Below are 17,500 nucleotides of genomic sequence, written 5' to 3' on the forward strand. Positions count from 1 at the left end.
TAAATGACATATTGCTGTTGCTCAACAAAGAGAATACAAGTAATGCCTTAGCTCGACACATAATAGACAATGGATCCCAGCACCATTTCAAGTTTAGAGTTTTAGAAATAGTTAAAAGGGCAAGTAGGTTAGGTAACATAAAAAATCGCACAGAAGAAGTAGAGAATAAATGGATTCTGAGACTACAGGCACACCAGTATGGGTTGAATGAGAGGATCAGCTTAAAACCATTTTTGGCAGCTAGGTCCTTTAAACATTAAATGTCTCTATTTATATCATATTATATTATATATTATATATACATATGGTTATTTTTTTATATATATGTTTTTTAATATATTTACACACATTTTTCATGTATACATCTTATTTATATTTTGAAATTTATTATAGGTTTTTAAGATGTTAAAATATGCATCTATTAATGTGCATTCAGGCCAAAACTTTTTAACTATTGTTTTTAAAGTACTATATTCATTGTTAATTGACAATTAATTAATGATGGGCGTGACATCAGGCTATATAATGTTTGAGTTTTTGTTAGTATGCCATCAAAGTCTGATGAAGCGTTATTAAACGTGAAAGCGCTAACTACTGTCCTAGGCACTTCGTTCTGAATAAAGGATTTTATTCTACGCCTTTGGTGAACTTTTTTGAAACTCAACTTTTTTGAAATTCAACTTTTTGACATTCAGCATTGGTGCACTCCTGGATTTGTTTGGGATGAGCTCACATGCAACTTACCCAAACCTCAAATTCCTCTTAAACACAGTTGTCAGAAACACTGCATGCACACAAATAAGACAACTCCCACCACATTACATAAAACCACCTGTTATTGTGCCTCAACTATCAAGGCCACGAGGTGCAACAGCACAGAATCAAACATATTGTTTATGGGAGACTCCATTGTCAGACATACCAATGTCTCTGTCACCAGGCTAGATAAGGAGAAGTTACAGTTATTCACCTGACAGGGACCAAGATTCATCACATGCAAGCACCAAGGTCACTAAACCTCAAGTATCAGTATGACTCGGTCATAGTCCATGTGGATGTGAATGACCTGAGATGCACCTCTCTGGACCATATGTGACACAGGCAGGTATGAGCCAGCCACTGAGAAACATCCCACTGTCTTCATGGATGATGCCACAATACTAACAGGAGATGATATCCTCTTTGATTTTTTTTTTCCTGTAATTTGTCCTTTATCATGGTGTAACTGCAAAGTGGCTTGCCACTGTTTCATGGCTGCTGCAACATAATTGATCACTGTAGGGTATATCTTATACATTTTTAAGCCCTGTTTCATCCATGAATGTGGGATACTGGCAAATGCTTTTTTGTAATCTATCCATGATATATTTAGATTCTTCCCCTGTTTACATTTTTTCCTTAATGAATTTAGACTACAAAAAATGAAATTTGGTTCAATATGACTTTCTTTTGTTACCCTTTTGTTGTATTGCCATGACTGAGTTTTCTTCTAAATGACTACAAGCTATGGTCGGCATCAATTCCGGTCTATAGGTAATACATACACAAAGGCAAGTGTATTAGTCTATAAGTTTTAGGGTAGCTTGCATGTTTGTTGTTAAGTAGAAATATTGTTTTTCCTTTTGTTAACCAGGTTGGTTTCTTTTCCAGGTGCGCATATATATTTAATCATGGCTAAATATTCATATAAAGATGTTAATACTATTAGTCAGAAGTTAAGAACTGCATCTGGGCCTGAGATTTTCCAATTATGATCTTTTCTTAACTTTGTTTCAATTTCTCTGGCCATTACTTCCTCCAATTTCATATCCTGTACATTTGAACTTCTTTCTTCTACTTTTTCGATTCATTCAGGATCTTTGTTATGATCCACAGGATCTTGATATATATTTGTCCAAAATGTATCGATTTCTGTTTTTTTTTTTTGGCGTTTTAATCCTTTTTGATTTGTTTCTCAGTTCTGTATAAAAGTGTTTTGGATTATCAATATATTGCTTATTTTGTACTTTTCCTTTTATATTTATCTGCATATCGTCTACGTTTCTTTGCCTGTGCTTATATTTTTAGTCTATGATTTGTGATAGTGCACAATAGATACTGATCTGTTCTGATACTGTGCATTGCTTTTATCACAGCTCTGTCTTAGAGTTCTCTGTCTGTATTGATCTGTTCCCTCTTCTGTACTCCTCTAACAGTGACACTTATCTTAACTGCTTTATTGTCTGTATTTAGTACTTCCATGACGGCATTTGATTTCTTCCATTCCTTTCCCTTACTGCCCAGTGTTTTTGTGGTAAGACTAACTGTTATTAATTTAGCTGCAAATTAATATAGCCTATTTACATCTGTTATATTACACAGATTTCTGTTGAAAGATTTAATTACTGTATTAATTTGTTTAATGAGACTAACATTTTCGGTCTTACCGACTTTCTTTAATATTTTTTCATTGATCTTTATATGTCCATTGATCTTTATATGTTTATCCTTCTCTATTAAATAAAGCAGCTGTTACCTTTGCTCTCTGTTTGCTTCAGGGACTCTACAGAAAGTTAGTGAACATCTTTCTGTGACATGTCTTCAGCTGCATCATCTATTGCACTTTCATATAGGAATTCACTTGTCTATTGCTTCACAACATCGACTGTGTCCGATTTGTCACTTGTCTATCGCTACACAGCATTGACTTTCAGACTTGTCACTTGTCTATCGCTACACAACATTGACTGTGTCAGACTTGTCACTTGTCTATCGCTACACAACATTGACTGTCAGACTTGTCACTTGTCTATCACTTCACAACATTGACTGTGTCAGAGTTGTCACTTGTCTATCGCTATCACTTGTCTATCGCTACACATTGACTGTCAGAGTTGTCACTTGTCTATCGCTATAAAACACTGACTGTCAGAGTTGTCACTTGTCTATCGCTACACAACATTGACTGTGTCAGAGTTGTCACTTGTCTATCGCTACACAACATTGACTGTCAGAGTTGTCACTTGTCTATCACTACACAACATTGACTGTCAGATTTGTCACTTGTCTTATCACTTCCCAAGATTGACTGTGTCAGAGTTGTCAATGTTTCTTGCTCCTTTCCTGGCTGTGCAACTCCAGCTGAAGTTTTGTACTCATTTCCTGCTGAAGGCTGTAGAGAATCATCATGTGGCAACTGATCAGATGTTTTCCATTTCGTCTGTTTCTCCTTCATTTGTTAGACTCAGTGACCCATCATGCTGCAACATTACCACTGTTGGATTTTATACACTAAATCCTTTACTTCACAGGTAATCCATAACTACAGTTTATATTTCATTAACTTCATCATTAGCAATCCTCTTTTCTACTTTCCCCCTTTGTTTTCTTATTTTTTGTATTGTGAAATGTTGTATGTCCGGATGCCTTTGCTGTATTTCTCTGCAACTATATTTAGTGCCACTTTTTTGTATTGATTTGTTTTCTTTACTGCCTTTGCATAATTACTGTGCCACATTAAAGTTACTATACATTCCCATGTCCATATTTCTTCCCCCGATGTCTCCCGTTCTTTATGTTTTCTTTACTTTGGGGACTAATTGTTCCATCATGCTGTAACATAAACTGTGTTAGACTTTCTACACTAAATCCTTCACTTTGGAAGTATTCCTTAGCTTTCGCTTCTATTGGTTTAACTTCCACTTTACTAATCTTCTGTTTTATATTACCCCTTTGTGATCCTATTTTTGTGTTGTGAAAGTTTCCATATCAGGATACTTTGCCTGTATTTCTCTTCAAATAACTTTGGAGCTGCTTTTGGTTATTGATTACTTTGGCTTTCTCCTTTGCATAAGTACCGCAGCAAAACAGATCTCTTTCTTTCACATATCCATGTTTATTCTTCATGCCTTTCAAAAATATCTGCGTTTTGTTCTTTACATTTTTTGCACTTCCTTGGTTGCTTCTTTTTCCAAATGGCCCATAGTTTTTGTCTATCTAATGCTTTTCATGGATCAGTTGTATTAATGAACACAAAGATGCATTTGAAGGTTCTGACAGTTTTTCTTGTGTAAGTATTTTCCTTTTCTCTGATTTCTCTCCCAATGTTTTTGAATTTCTTGCATCTGCAAATTATGGGCATCTTGCATGATAGTAATGATGCATCATTTCTTTATCCTAAGCAGTCCAGTTTATCATATTTATGGCTGTTTTTCTGACCTATCAGTTTTTGTGGACTAGTAATTCCTGCTACAATGGGGTAGGGGCATCATCCCCCTAAACCTGGCCTAATCCCATTGTTGGAATGTTTCTGTGTCTTGAAGATTCTACACACTGTTTTTCCAGTCCTGGAACCAGTGCAACCTATGAGGATCAGGCACTTTTTGTATCTTTTTATTTTTTACCCTACCTCAATCCATGATATATGCTATATAAAATACACTATGCATCAGTGTCATACCCAGTAAAGTATAGCTTATTTAAAGAAAAGTTCATTTCTAACTAGTACCCTACCTTTTCCCTACATTCCACTATAGCTGGAGACTGAGTACAAGAAAGAGTTTGAGGTGATCCACATAAGACATATTCTTTACACCCTTTATTCTTTTAATAAGGAATTTCTGTGGCCACTATGTTTGTTGCAAATGCCTGGTCAGGTACATGCTGAAGTGTGCAGTGTACTAGATTATTGGTCTAATGAAGGCTAAACATAGAGTGACTATGATCTCCTTAGATCTGGATGCCTTGCCATAACTTGTAACTTGCCCCACATAGAAGGATTTTCTCATCACCGTGGCCACATGGTGATCAGAGTTCAAGTTACTGTCAACCTGACTTCTCAAGTCCCTCATCACTGGGTCTCCTCTTAGGAAAGTGTTATTAATGTTGTAATTTGCAGGGGTGGTCATCTTACCAAATGGTATAAATATGCATTTTTGCATTATTAGGCTATGTTTCTAGCACCAGTTACTTGGCTCTCAGACCCTCCTCAAGGATATCTACATCTTTGAAGGAATCAGTCATTGCACCCAACTTGCAGTCATCTGCAGATCTGGTGACCCAAAGACTCTCTATTTGCTATGACTTCAGAGAAGTGTATTCCAAACAGGAGAGGTCCAAGTGCTGAGTCCTCTGAAACACCACTACTAACAGGCCTGTTGGTGGAAGTGGATACCCCACCTTAACTTCATGTGTCCTATCCATGAGCCATTTCACTATCCATCAGGTTACGTACAGATTTATGCCTGAATTTTTGAGTTTATCTGTAATACCTAAGTGATGTAGTGTGCTGAATGCCTTTACCAGGTGGAGATAGGCAATATGCAGTTTTTTGCCCATCATGCGTGGATCAAGTGCTTTTTAACTATGAAGTGCTCAGTGAGGACCCGTTCTTTAGTAACAGTAGGGGGATAAGTTGTAGAGGGTATTTCTTGGGGAGTAACTAGTCATCTTCGAGTCATATGGACTCTGTCTTCTGCTTGTATCTTTTTGCTGTTGTGTAACACTTTTGAGTAAAGTTACCGCTGCCTACTCTTATCTTGGCCTTTAGTAACTACTTTAGCCAATTAAATGTTTCTGTGAAGGTTTTTCTCAGTGCACTATAACGTTGAAAGGTAGGGCTTCAATTATAACTGAAATGTCATGACATCACAAGAAATGAATGGCATTTATTGCATGCATAATCCTTTACACTAGACAGCCTAGTTTCAAATTAGAACTAGCCAGTACAACGTTATACATACATAAATAAGTAAACAGACACATATTCCATGTGAAATTGTAGTTTCATTTATTTTACAAAATAAATAAGCAAGTAGACACTCTGGTTCCATGCGAAGTCATACTGTGGGATTCATGAACCTTGCGCCAGGCGCACGCATAGCGTAGGCATTACAACGCCAAATATTGCCGCCGAGCGATTAATGTACGATCCAATCCCACGTGCACTACCGGCGTAGGTATGCTAAACACCCCACGTGCGGTGTTGCACCATGCAAATGAAGGCATATAGCGATTCACGAAGTGGCGTAGGCGCAGCATAAGTCCACGGCAATGTAAACCAAAAAAAAACGGTTTACATTTTCCCAAACATAACATGGGAGTAACGGAAGAGTGTCAGACCCAGGTATCACACTGTTACCATATGCCAATGGCGAAATACACAGACAATGTCAAAAGAAAACATGCACAACATGCAAATAACAACTTAAATGGCATGTCCACAGCAACTCACAGCAGAACCCTAGGACATGTTTGCGGAAGGTGCAAAACAATGAAATAATATAACAATGTTATAAAACAGCAGCTTAATACACAGCAGGTTCACAGCATAATACACCATGGTAAGCATGGAACACCACAACCACGGTGCAAGGGTTGCCAAGGACTCACGGCAGTGTTCGGTGTGGTAAATATGAATTACTAGTCAATGCCATGCAAATGAGGCAGATAATACTGAATCGCAAATCCCCTACCGGCGTAAGGCTGTACCAAACGGCGCAGCAGTAATACACCGAGGAGTGGCTCAGAGGGAATACATGTCATCTGCAGAGGGGTGTGCCACCGTAGCAGGAAGCACATTGGAGCACAGCAAACCTGGGCTGTACATCGCAAGTCACAGCTGCAGGGGCGGGGTGTGGGGTAATAGTTCAGCTGAGAGCACACAATGCGCGCAGAAGTGCATGTGTACGAGGATGTCTATGTTCCCCTAACCTAGTCATGTGACGCTTGCCCCGCAAACAACATCGGAAACAGGAAGGCGATGTTAAGAATATGAGGAAATGCAGAAGAAGGGTAATTGGAGTACTAATGAGCAATCAACACTAATCAACCCACGAAGGCCAATCGGTGGCAGCTGACAACTCTGCAAGCAGAAACCTGCAAAACGGGATAGGGGAGGTATATGAATGCAAAGAAAGTAGGGGAGGTAGCAGATTGCAAAGATAGAAGACCTGACACAGCAGAGCAAAGCAGATAGGCAGCACAATGGTGGCAGCACACAAAACGCATGATATGCCATGTCCCAGAAAGTACACATGACAGTGCTCTGCAGGATGCATGCCAGAAAATAGTAGGTGCAACGTGCAGAAATAGTAATGGAAGGTCGAAAGGTAATCCATGGCAGGCAAGAGTAATGCAACACCAAAGGCAACAGTGTTGTAGTTCCATCAGTAAAACACGGAAGATAACCCCCAGATACGGCCATACAAACACACCCTATGACATCATCGGTGTGCACAGCACAATAGTATAAAGTGTGAATGCACACAACACACAGCCGTGTATTCCCAAACGCCGCACCATAGGTGTAAACACACGGGGAACTTTTAAAATGTACATGTTGGGTGCTGCCGTGGCTGTGATCCATCAGCATGCGTTAGAGACAGGCAGTGTTGTTGAGGAGGGTGCCGACAACCACTGTAGGCCTCGGAGGAGAAGGAGAGTGTTCAGACCAAGGGTAACCTACTAGGGGCTACAAGACCTGGAGATAGTAGAGCGTTACAGAGTGGACAGGGACACGTTACAGCAAATAGTGGAGCTGTGCCGGCCATGCCTGAGAACAAGAAACAACAGAGGGGAACCCATCCCAGTGGACACAAAGGTATGTGTAAGCTTGCGAATACTGGCCACAGGTACCTTTCAAAGGCCAACTGGAGATATAATGGGCATCTCACAGGCATCAGCATCCAGGGTACTACACCAGTTCCTGGATGCCATGTTACCACATGCCAATGAGCATATATACTTCCCCAGATCTCAGGAGGATTTGGCTAGCAATATGCGCCACTTCCACCATGTGGCACAATACCCGGAGGTACTGGGTGCGATAGAGTGTACGCACATACAAATCAAGTCACCACCTGGCGAGCAGGGTAGACGCTACATAAACCGCAAGGGATTCCCCTCCATCAATTCTCTGGTCATGTGCAATGCTCAGGGCATTATCATGGATGTGTGTGCTGGCAGCCCTGGAAGCTACCACGACTCCCATATCTGGCATGCCTCACAGCTGTATCAGGTATTTGCCAGGCGGGACATCCCACAAGGCCATCTCGTGGGGGATGATGGCTATGCACTGGAGCCGTGGATGATGACTCCCATCAGGAATGCACACACACACATGTAAGAACACCATAATGAGGCACACGCACAAACCAGAATAATCATAGAGCGTGTGTTCGGGATGCTGAAATCACGGTTCCAGTGCTTGGATACATCTGGTGGAGCCATGCAGTACTCTCCAGGCACATGTGCCCACATATTCATAGTGCTGTTGTTGGACCGTGAGGATTACTGCTGCACCGATGACATGGTGCTGGCATGGCAGCTACAGTGTTCACTGCAGTGTGTACATGTTTGACCTGCACCTGTGACGCCTGTGATGTCATCTGTGTGTGTACGAGTAACTGCATGTGTGACCACCCTGTGCGTGTGGACGGGTTTACCTGACCGTGACCTGCGGTGTGTACACTCCATCTGCATGCCGGACGGCGTGTAGCACATGCTAAGTGTGAGAGCATGCCCGGGTTGCTGTTGTGTAGGTGGACACACACGAAGTTCCACACTCTGCCCTTTCATGCTCACACGCCATGTGTATGCATGTCTGCACTTTGCAGATGCTAAGTGTGTGAGCATGCCCGGTAAGCAGTTGTGTAGATGGACACACAGTACAGTGCACACCGCGCCCATCTGTGATTATACCCCGTGTGCATGTATGTTCCCGCTTTGCAACCGCCAAGTGTGTGAGCATGCCCGGTTTGCTGTTATGTAGGTGGACACACACGACGTTTCACACTCTGCCCTTTCATGATTCAACCCCATGTGTATGCATGTCTGCACTCTGCAAATGCTAAGTGTGTGAGCATGCCCAGTAAGCAGTTGTGTAGATGGACACACAGTACAGTGCACACTGCGCCCTTCTGTGAGTATACCCCATGTGCATGTATGTTTCCCCTTTGCGACCGCTAGGTGTGTGGCCATGACCAGTACGCCATGCGTGGGGACACAGTACAGTCGGCACCGACGTCTGATACTAGGCATGTAGCCTTGGCCAATGACATCCTGCATAGCCATGGTGGCTGTCCAGGTGAGTTATATGTAGTTGCTATGCCACAATGGCTGCCTAAATCATGCACGCCGGTTGCTCTCTCATAGGCTGTACTGTCTGTGGTGCATCCCGTATCCATGTCGTGATGTTGTGCTCCGTAGTTAGTTAGTATTCCCGAGGGCAGCACTGCCGTGTTACTGTATACCCACCTTGGGATAGTAACATGCTGTGTGACTGCGCACTCTGTCTTCATCCCCTATCGGCTGCCTTGCCTCTGCAGATGATGTCACCCACCTAGGAGTATGCCTCTTGACAGTGCTGTGCTCAGTAATCTCGGTAGCGCGTTCTGTAAATGCATCATGCTGTAGTGTGTTCATGTAGGTAGGCGTAGGTTCAACTCCCGGCCCTTCCCCTTGTGTGTGTGTGTGTGTGTGTGGTGTGTGTGTATTTCCAGCTGCCTCTGGAGATAGTAATGCTTTTAGACGCTTCACAACACATACCTTGGCTATTGGCGTCTATTCCTTTACGGATGATGTCACCCGCCTAGAAGTATGGCTCTGACAGTGCTGTGCTCAGTAATCTCGGTAGCGCGTTCTGTAAATGCATCATGCTGTAGTGTGTTCATGTAGGTAGGTGCAGGTTCAACTCCCGGCCCTTCCCCTTGTGTGTGTGTGTGTGTGTGTGTGTGTGTGTGTGTGTGTGTGTGTGTGTGTGTGTGTGTGTGTTTCCAGCTGCCTCTGGAGATAGTAATGCTTTTAGACGCTTCACAACACATACCTTGGCTATCGGCGTCTATTCCTGTACGGATGATGTCTCCCACGTAGAAGTATGCCTCTGACAGTGCTGTGCTCAGTAATCTTGGTAGCGCGTTATGTAAATGCATCATGCTGTAGTGTGTTCATGTGGGTAGGTGTAGGTTCAACTCCCGGCCCTTCCCCATGTGGTGTGTGTGTTTCCAGCTGCCTCTGGAGATAGTAATGCTTTTAGATGCTTCACAACACATACATTTGCTATCGGCGTCTATTCCTTTGCGGATGATGTCACCCACCTAGACGTATGCCTCTGACACTGCTGTGTTCAGTGCTCCGAGTAGCGCGTTCCGTACCTGTGTCATACTGTCGTGCGGTTGGGTAGGTAGGGGTAAGGTCAATTTCCATGCCTACCAGCTGTGTGTGTGTGTGTGTCTATGCTCCCAGCTGCATGGGTTCGGAGGTTATGGTTTTAGACGCTCCGCAGCACACATATATCCTGCTGCCATCTCTGTGTTTGCGGATGTTGGGACGCAGATAGTGGACTGCCTGTGTGCCTGCTGTGGTTAGTGATCTCCGTAGCATGTTCTCCACGTGCGTCCTGCTGTGGTGTGATAGGGTAGTGATGTGTAGGTTCCACTACCAGCCTTGCCACATGTCTGTCTGTATCTCTCTCGATGTATATATACATACATATGTTATGCCCATAGCGCTGCTCTTGCATGGACAGCTGTCTCCCATGTATCACATATTTGCACGGCTGACACATAGACATGTGGTACGATGCATATCCAAACATTGTCCATGCAACGTCCGTGTTCCGGGAGGTGTTGCACGCCCTAGAGACATCTGCTGTATATCTTGGCAGACAGCTATCCTTGCTGTACTGTCACTGTACTTGTACACGCCATACAGCTTGTGTATCATTGCCTGTTTATGGTGTGTGTATGTCTGTCTGAGCTGTGTGCATGGTCGTGTGTATGTCCCACTATAATGGTCTGTGCCGGTGTCGCCACTATGGGTAATCCATGTAGACAGCTGTTTCATGTGCATTTCAGCACATACCTGCGGACAGTACTACCCCTCCTACAGCAGCACATTCCATCATCTTGTAGTGGATACTAGTGTTTCCACACACATGTATCTGTGTCTGTTCACAACACTCCACCTCAGGGAGCGTATATCTGGACACGGCCTTATGTGATAGTGGGACACTCGGGGCCAGTCATGTCATGTTGCTCTTAGAAACATTGATAGTGGGCACAGTGATATGTTATGCATGCGTATGGCATTTCTGTGTGCTTTGGTGTCTTCCTCGCATGTTTGTCGTTTCCTGTTGTCAGTTATCAAGAGGGCGCCTGACTGGTACTGTTACGTGGAACACAGCGAACATATGAGGCGGACTTCTACACAGTCTGCGTACATCTGTGCAGTTGCAGGGTATGTGTCTAATACAACATACCTACTGTCTGACTATGATACACACACAGTGTGTGGCGGAATGACAGACCACATGACATTACTTTGTATTTGCATGGCACACCCACGCAGACAGTTGTATTCCTCAAACAGGTCTCCATCTGCTTATCCACACTACTTGTTCTTTCCTGTACCATATGTGTCCGTCATATTTGCGCTTCCCGTCAGTGGCGGGGCTCACGTACGACTATGGGGGCCTTGTAATTGTTATGTTGACACTTCATGGCACCCTGGGGGACACTTCCCTTTGTGTCTGATTACCTTCCACATTGACCTTCGCGGGGCATACGTTGTCATTCACAATTACCGGGGTAGGACATTTACATGTTTGCACATTTGTCCTGCTGTCTTTCTTCCCACCTGTCCGCCTAGTATCACCGGTTCAGTACATGTATTCTGGACAGGTAGCTCCTTCATACCCTGACCTGTTGTCATTATGTGTACACGCCCTGACATTCGGCCATTGCCCTTGTTACGTTTCGCATAGTGCTGTGCCTTCCTAGCTGATTGCTGCCTAGGCATTCCGGACTGTGCGGTGGGTGATAGGGAGCGCTATTTCCATTGCATGATTAGTGACACTCATAACATCCGTATTCATGGCTACGCAAGCATACCTCTCAAGTGTACCTCGTTATGGGGGACATACCTCATTTGGGGTCTTGAAAGGGTCATGCTCCTCGGAATTCCTCAAAGTTCCACATTGACAGGGTCTGTTACACATTCAGTGCTAGGAATGTTTTAGGTGAAATCCATGGTAAATTGACATTAATCATATTAATTCATTAAAGGATCTTCTTTATAAGTGCAAACAGCATATTTTAACCATCCTATGACCTTCCTAGTTGAAATTGTTAGTAGGTCATTAGTATGTGTTCCACATTTTGCCCATTTGTTCCACATTATGAAGGCGAGTGTTCCTCATTTTGGTGATGGAAGGTTGAGAGCTATGTACGCCATTATTTGCACATCCGTCTGACTTTGGGGTATTTCTATTGTAATCCCTATCTGTATTTCCTGTGCTATGCCTTACTGCAGCTGTGTTATTCCGACAGATTTCCAGTTATGGGTGCCATCTTGGTCGTACGCATGTCCATCCATGGGAATCGCCTACAGGGCACTGATATAGGGCTGTACATATTTCACACCTGCTTTCCGCATTATCCTGTGGATGCTTTGCACCATTAGTGGGAATTAAGGCATGTGCTATACCCACATCCCTCCCACGGGGCGGGCCTACAGATTCTCTGCCAAACAACACCTAGGCCCATTTCTGCATACCCAGGTTCCCATGCCTGCAACCCTCGACGGTACACATTACACATGGTTAATGTGTGCGGTACTGGGATGTGGACGCACGTCTATGGACTCGCCACTCTGGGGATATCTGTTCATATGTCCTGCATTTCATGGACACATGTGTCATCAACCTTGAACATGCTTTTAGTGCATATGTATAGCTGTTCCGTAGTTGCGGCTGTCACTTCTTTTGCATCAATCTCAGCAGGTGTTGCGAATGGAGCAATTTTTGGAGTCCTACAATGGACACCAGTGTGCATGTGTAAAGTGTAGAACTTGCTGGACTGTCACCATCTGGCCAGTGGTTTTGACTGCTGCTGTATGTTCCCCGTTTGCGGATGTCTGACTACCCATATTATGTATTACTTGGCATATCTATATACATGTGTCATATATACGGGACGTAGGTCTGTTGTGTGTACATATATACATGTGAACCCCTCGTTTCATACCTTGCTTTGTTACTGTCTGTGGATTACCTGTGTACACACATCTATAACCATACCATACCTTTCCACTGTACAGGTTCTGGCAGAGTGTACGGCTGGTTGGCCCTTTATCTTAGGTGTGTGTCGCATTGACCTGTGTCTATCTGGCAATTTGCTGGCATTTCATGTGAGACTTACTTGATTCTATAGAGACTTGATTCTATAATTATGACGTGCTTCCACTGACCATATTTTTCTTTGTCTTCTGGAATCTTTCTGTAACCAGTCCTTTTTGGACACTTTCTATTGTTGTTCATGTTTGTTTACATATATGACTACTTTGGTATGTTGTGCTATTATTGTGTGTGGAGCATTTCTCCCCGGGCCTCTACTGACACTGGACATATATCCAGCTAGCCTAGCCTGGTCAACAAATGTAAAACAACATAAAACTTACATAAACGTACGGTGGCGCCTTCTGACAAGTAGGTAGGGTTACAGATGCATACCCTTCATCAGTCCCTGCTACTAACACACCCGTTATTCTATCCACATTCTATGTTTGTCTTGTCACATATCATGCGTTTCTCACTATTTGTACCAGTACTTTGTATGGCATTGTCCATACTTTCAGAGGCTGACAGTTTTGAGACATGTATAACTAACGTGGAGGACACAGCATTAACTTACCCTGCTGTGAGCGGATCACAGGCGTACTTGCATTTCCTAATTGTGGGTTACGCGCAGGCGCACATGCATATCCGTATTCTGGGTTACATATGTTTACTGAGTGTGTGTGGTTACGTGGCCTGTATTAGTTGTGACTGTTCCAGTATCATATCTCTGATACACACATTTAACATAGCGGGACAGGTTGTACAACACAGCAACGGGGACATCGAGCTCTCCGTTGCTGTTTTGTATTGATTTGCTATGTTGACTGTTTTACATAGTGAGACAGTTTCGACATTAGCAACGGACATCTCGCGCAGTACGTCAGCACCGCACCGGATGCCAGACATCTGCGGATGGGCAGCAGAAAGGCATTATGCTGTGCCATTTTTGTCTGGGGATTTGTAGTTTATTTTCCTAGATGATATGGCATAATAGCAATAACCCACGTCTGGTGGGTACTGCTGTATTTACCCACGGTTGCCTTTGTTTGGTCCCTCGGGCATCGCCCTCGGGACCGCACCACGTCTACCGTGGGTATATCCAGCATTGCCCACACCCAGGCATGGGTTATTGCTATGATATTTATTCCGTGTGTACAGACACAAGTGTTTGGACAACCAACTTGGGTTCCCTGGGCTCGCGCACATGCCCTATTCACGTGGTTGTGGTTGCGGCGCACACTCATTACTATGCATGTGGCACTGCTACGCCAGTTATACACTGCACGGCCGGCGCAAGCCTTATGCTGGCCTTGCGCCGAGCTTCATGAATCCGGGGGATAGTTTTATTTGACTGTTTCATAACTATCATATGTATGTATGGATAGAAAGACAGACATCTTGATTTAATGTAACAGGATTGCAGAGAAACAGTGTAAATTGCAAGTAAAAGCAAGTGTGATCTTTTGTTGCAAAGAGACAATTTTGCTGATGAATCACGACAATGCAAGACATCTATAATACACACACATTAGTTTAAAGAACACTACTTGCACATAAAGCTAAAAAAAATAAATAAAAATGGAAAGACCCTTCTATACTCAACATAGCCACACTATTAAACAGCTTATTTATATTTACACATTTTACATATGTGCATACATACCAATATTTCAGGCGTGAGCAGTAATGCCCTTCTTGCCTGCAAAGCTGTAGTTATAGTTTGACCTCATTTACATTTCTTATATCTTTTCAACTGTCATCTTGCTTGAATTCCACTTAAGCACTTTGCCAAGCTATTTGACATTCTTTCAGAAAGTAGTATACTTCTTTATTCTATTTCAAATCTTCTGTTTGTGTCTTGCTCCATGGAGCTCAAGTTGTGACTTAAAAGGGTCTGCCAGCCACCCACTTACATGGTTATCAAGCTGAAATTAATAAGTAAATAAACAAATAAACAAACAGCTGAATAAAGGAATAAGGGGAATACATTAAATGATTTCAAACAGTGTAATTTATGGTACCTTGGAGAGCAGAGAATGCATCTATTTGTTGTTTTCAATACTTACTAAAATAAACAATTAAATGTTTGTTTTAAAGGTACCTTGTTATGTATATAGTCAGTACTCTTACAGGACATAAAACACAGCAGGGGTGTATTTGTTTTTCTTGTTCTTTCTGCTTTTCCCGGTTAGGGGTCGCCACAGCGGAACTCTGGCCCACTAATGATTGGCAGTAGATGTTTATGGTGCTGAGGTGCCAGCCTGATGCCCAACCTTCAACAAAGGCATGTCCATTCACGCATGTTTGTCGAACACCACTCGTCCATGGGGAGGACATTCAGACTCCACACAGAAGGTGCTCCAGCTGATAATCGAATGGGAGAACCCCTTGCTGTGAGGTGACAATGCTGCCGCTGCACCACCGTGGCTTATTCAAAAATGAAAAATAGCACAGTGAGTAAAGCTAAACTATACAGTGAGTGTTGACAAGCAGGGCATATGCAATTCAGAGGTATCTGTAGCACAGTCATGGTAGTATGAAAACTGGTGTGGTCAGTGGTATATACTAATGACTATATTATGGCATTCAAATGAGAAGGATTATAGCAATACATTCCTCAATAAACTGATGTTTTTGTCTGCATATATAGTCTATATGCAGCATACATATTTGTGAGATACTTGGTAATTGTATATTAGGTTGATAAGTTCATAGGTATGTACTACTCATGCAGTTTAAAAGACCATTGATAAGCATAGCCAGCTAAGCCTGAGCACTGTTGAATGAGCTAAACTCTATGGTCCAGAAGCACCATGCTATATACCCTAAAAAGGATTTAGGATTTCCATGCTATTCATTCAGAATATTACTGATTGCAGATGATGTGTATTATTGCTTGACATGCATAGGAAGTTTATTCCGTAAGTACAGGATTCCTTGGGATAGAAATATGTTGTGTCAGCCATGTTCTATTTCTGTGCCTATAAAAGATTACAGTTTTTGTTATGGTTGCATAGCTGTAAGAGGTCAAGCAGGGTGGAATGGACCATCTGCTGGAGAATGGCATGCAGAGCAAGAACTGCACATATCCAAAATGGCATTTGAACCCTCAATATAAGTATCACCATGAATAGTAGGCAACAGTAAGGATTGTGGAAGGGTGTACAGCTCAGCAAACCATGTGGCCTCAGTGTAAATATCGTAATCAGGCCTTTAACACAAATTTTGCATGTTATATCTTAGGTACCACAATACATCACAGGTAATGTCAGCATGTTCCAGAAGGTAATATATAAGACAGATGTTGCCATTCACATGGAAAATCACCAGCAAGGTACCAGGCAATCAAACATGCAGGAAGCTCTAGTCAACAAAAGGTGTTGGAAGGTGCAATGTATGTCTTACAGGTAACATACAGGGTCTGCAAATAAGCGATAATGTTAGGCAAGTTAGAAGAGTTTATTTTCAGCTATCTTTCATAAGCGTTGGACTTCATCTTCCTAATTTCTTGATGCTCTCCCATGATGTCCTTGCCCACTGCACATGAGAAGTTGCCACTGTGCTAAATGAGCATGGAATCTAACTGAGTGTGGGGTATATGTTTGGGATCCAAGCTTCATCACTCCACTGTTTTCTTCAATACAGCCATCACCTTTGCTGGGTAAGCATGGTACCCTACTCATGGCAGAAAACTGTTCCTTCTTAAGTGCCAGTCTATGATGACACTGTGTGAGTGGGCTGCTGTGTTTGGTAGTGTTGTAGGCATTGTACTACAGTACATTCTGTGGCCCATGAGGCTGGAGACAGCCAGTAGTTCTTCATCTCCTGATCAGTCATATGTTGCTGCTATTTATCCTTAGACTATTCTTATTTTAACAAACTAAATGGTCCACATAGGGCTGATAAACAACAGGGTATGAAAAATAATCTATTGTATTACTTATGACATATATTTTGGAGTTTATCCCATAAAGTTTGCACTGCCTCCCCATGGCTTTGTGCAGCCAGCGGATAGCTTGCCAGGTGTAATGCTGCCTTCAAGGTATTTATTATCTATTATTCTCATATGTCCATTGAGACTGTGAATGAATTTGTACTCACACTGGTACTGGTGCTGTGTCCAGTGCTACTCTCTTGAATAGAGCAAACTGTGAAAGCAATATAGTGTAAAATGTCCAATAATTCTTCACCTCACCCTGTTTGCTGATTGCTTCCAGCCTGAACTATACATATGTTGTCCAGTTTTGAGTTGGGAGCACCTTGTTTGCCTTCTGTTTGTATATCCAGGAAGAACTTTAACTCTGTAATGACAAATTAATGTCTACATGTAATTACTCTTGGCCACCTGCTGCTGAGCTTTTCTTCCTACGTATCTCTCCCGACCAAATTCATATGGATATGGCAACA

At 42.7% G+C, this 17,500-nt stretch overlaps 1 protein-coding gene across 5 annotated transcripts in view; it reads left to right on the forward strand.

The window, feature by feature from the left end:
* Positions 1 to 17,500, forward strand: part of NAAA (N-acylethanolamine acid amidase) — a 775,135-nt gene that overhangs the window by 188,517 nt on the left and 569,118 nt on the right. The window lies entirely within an intron of this gene.

This window comes from Protopterus annectens, chromosome 2.part0 (assembly GCF_019279795.1).
Source record: "Protopterus annectens isolate FY-2018-M chromosome 2.part0, PAN1.0, whole genome shotgun sequence".
In the NCBI taxonomy this organism is placed as follows: Eukaryota; Metazoa; Chordata; order Ceratodontiformes; family Protopteridae; genus Protopterus; species Protopterus annectens.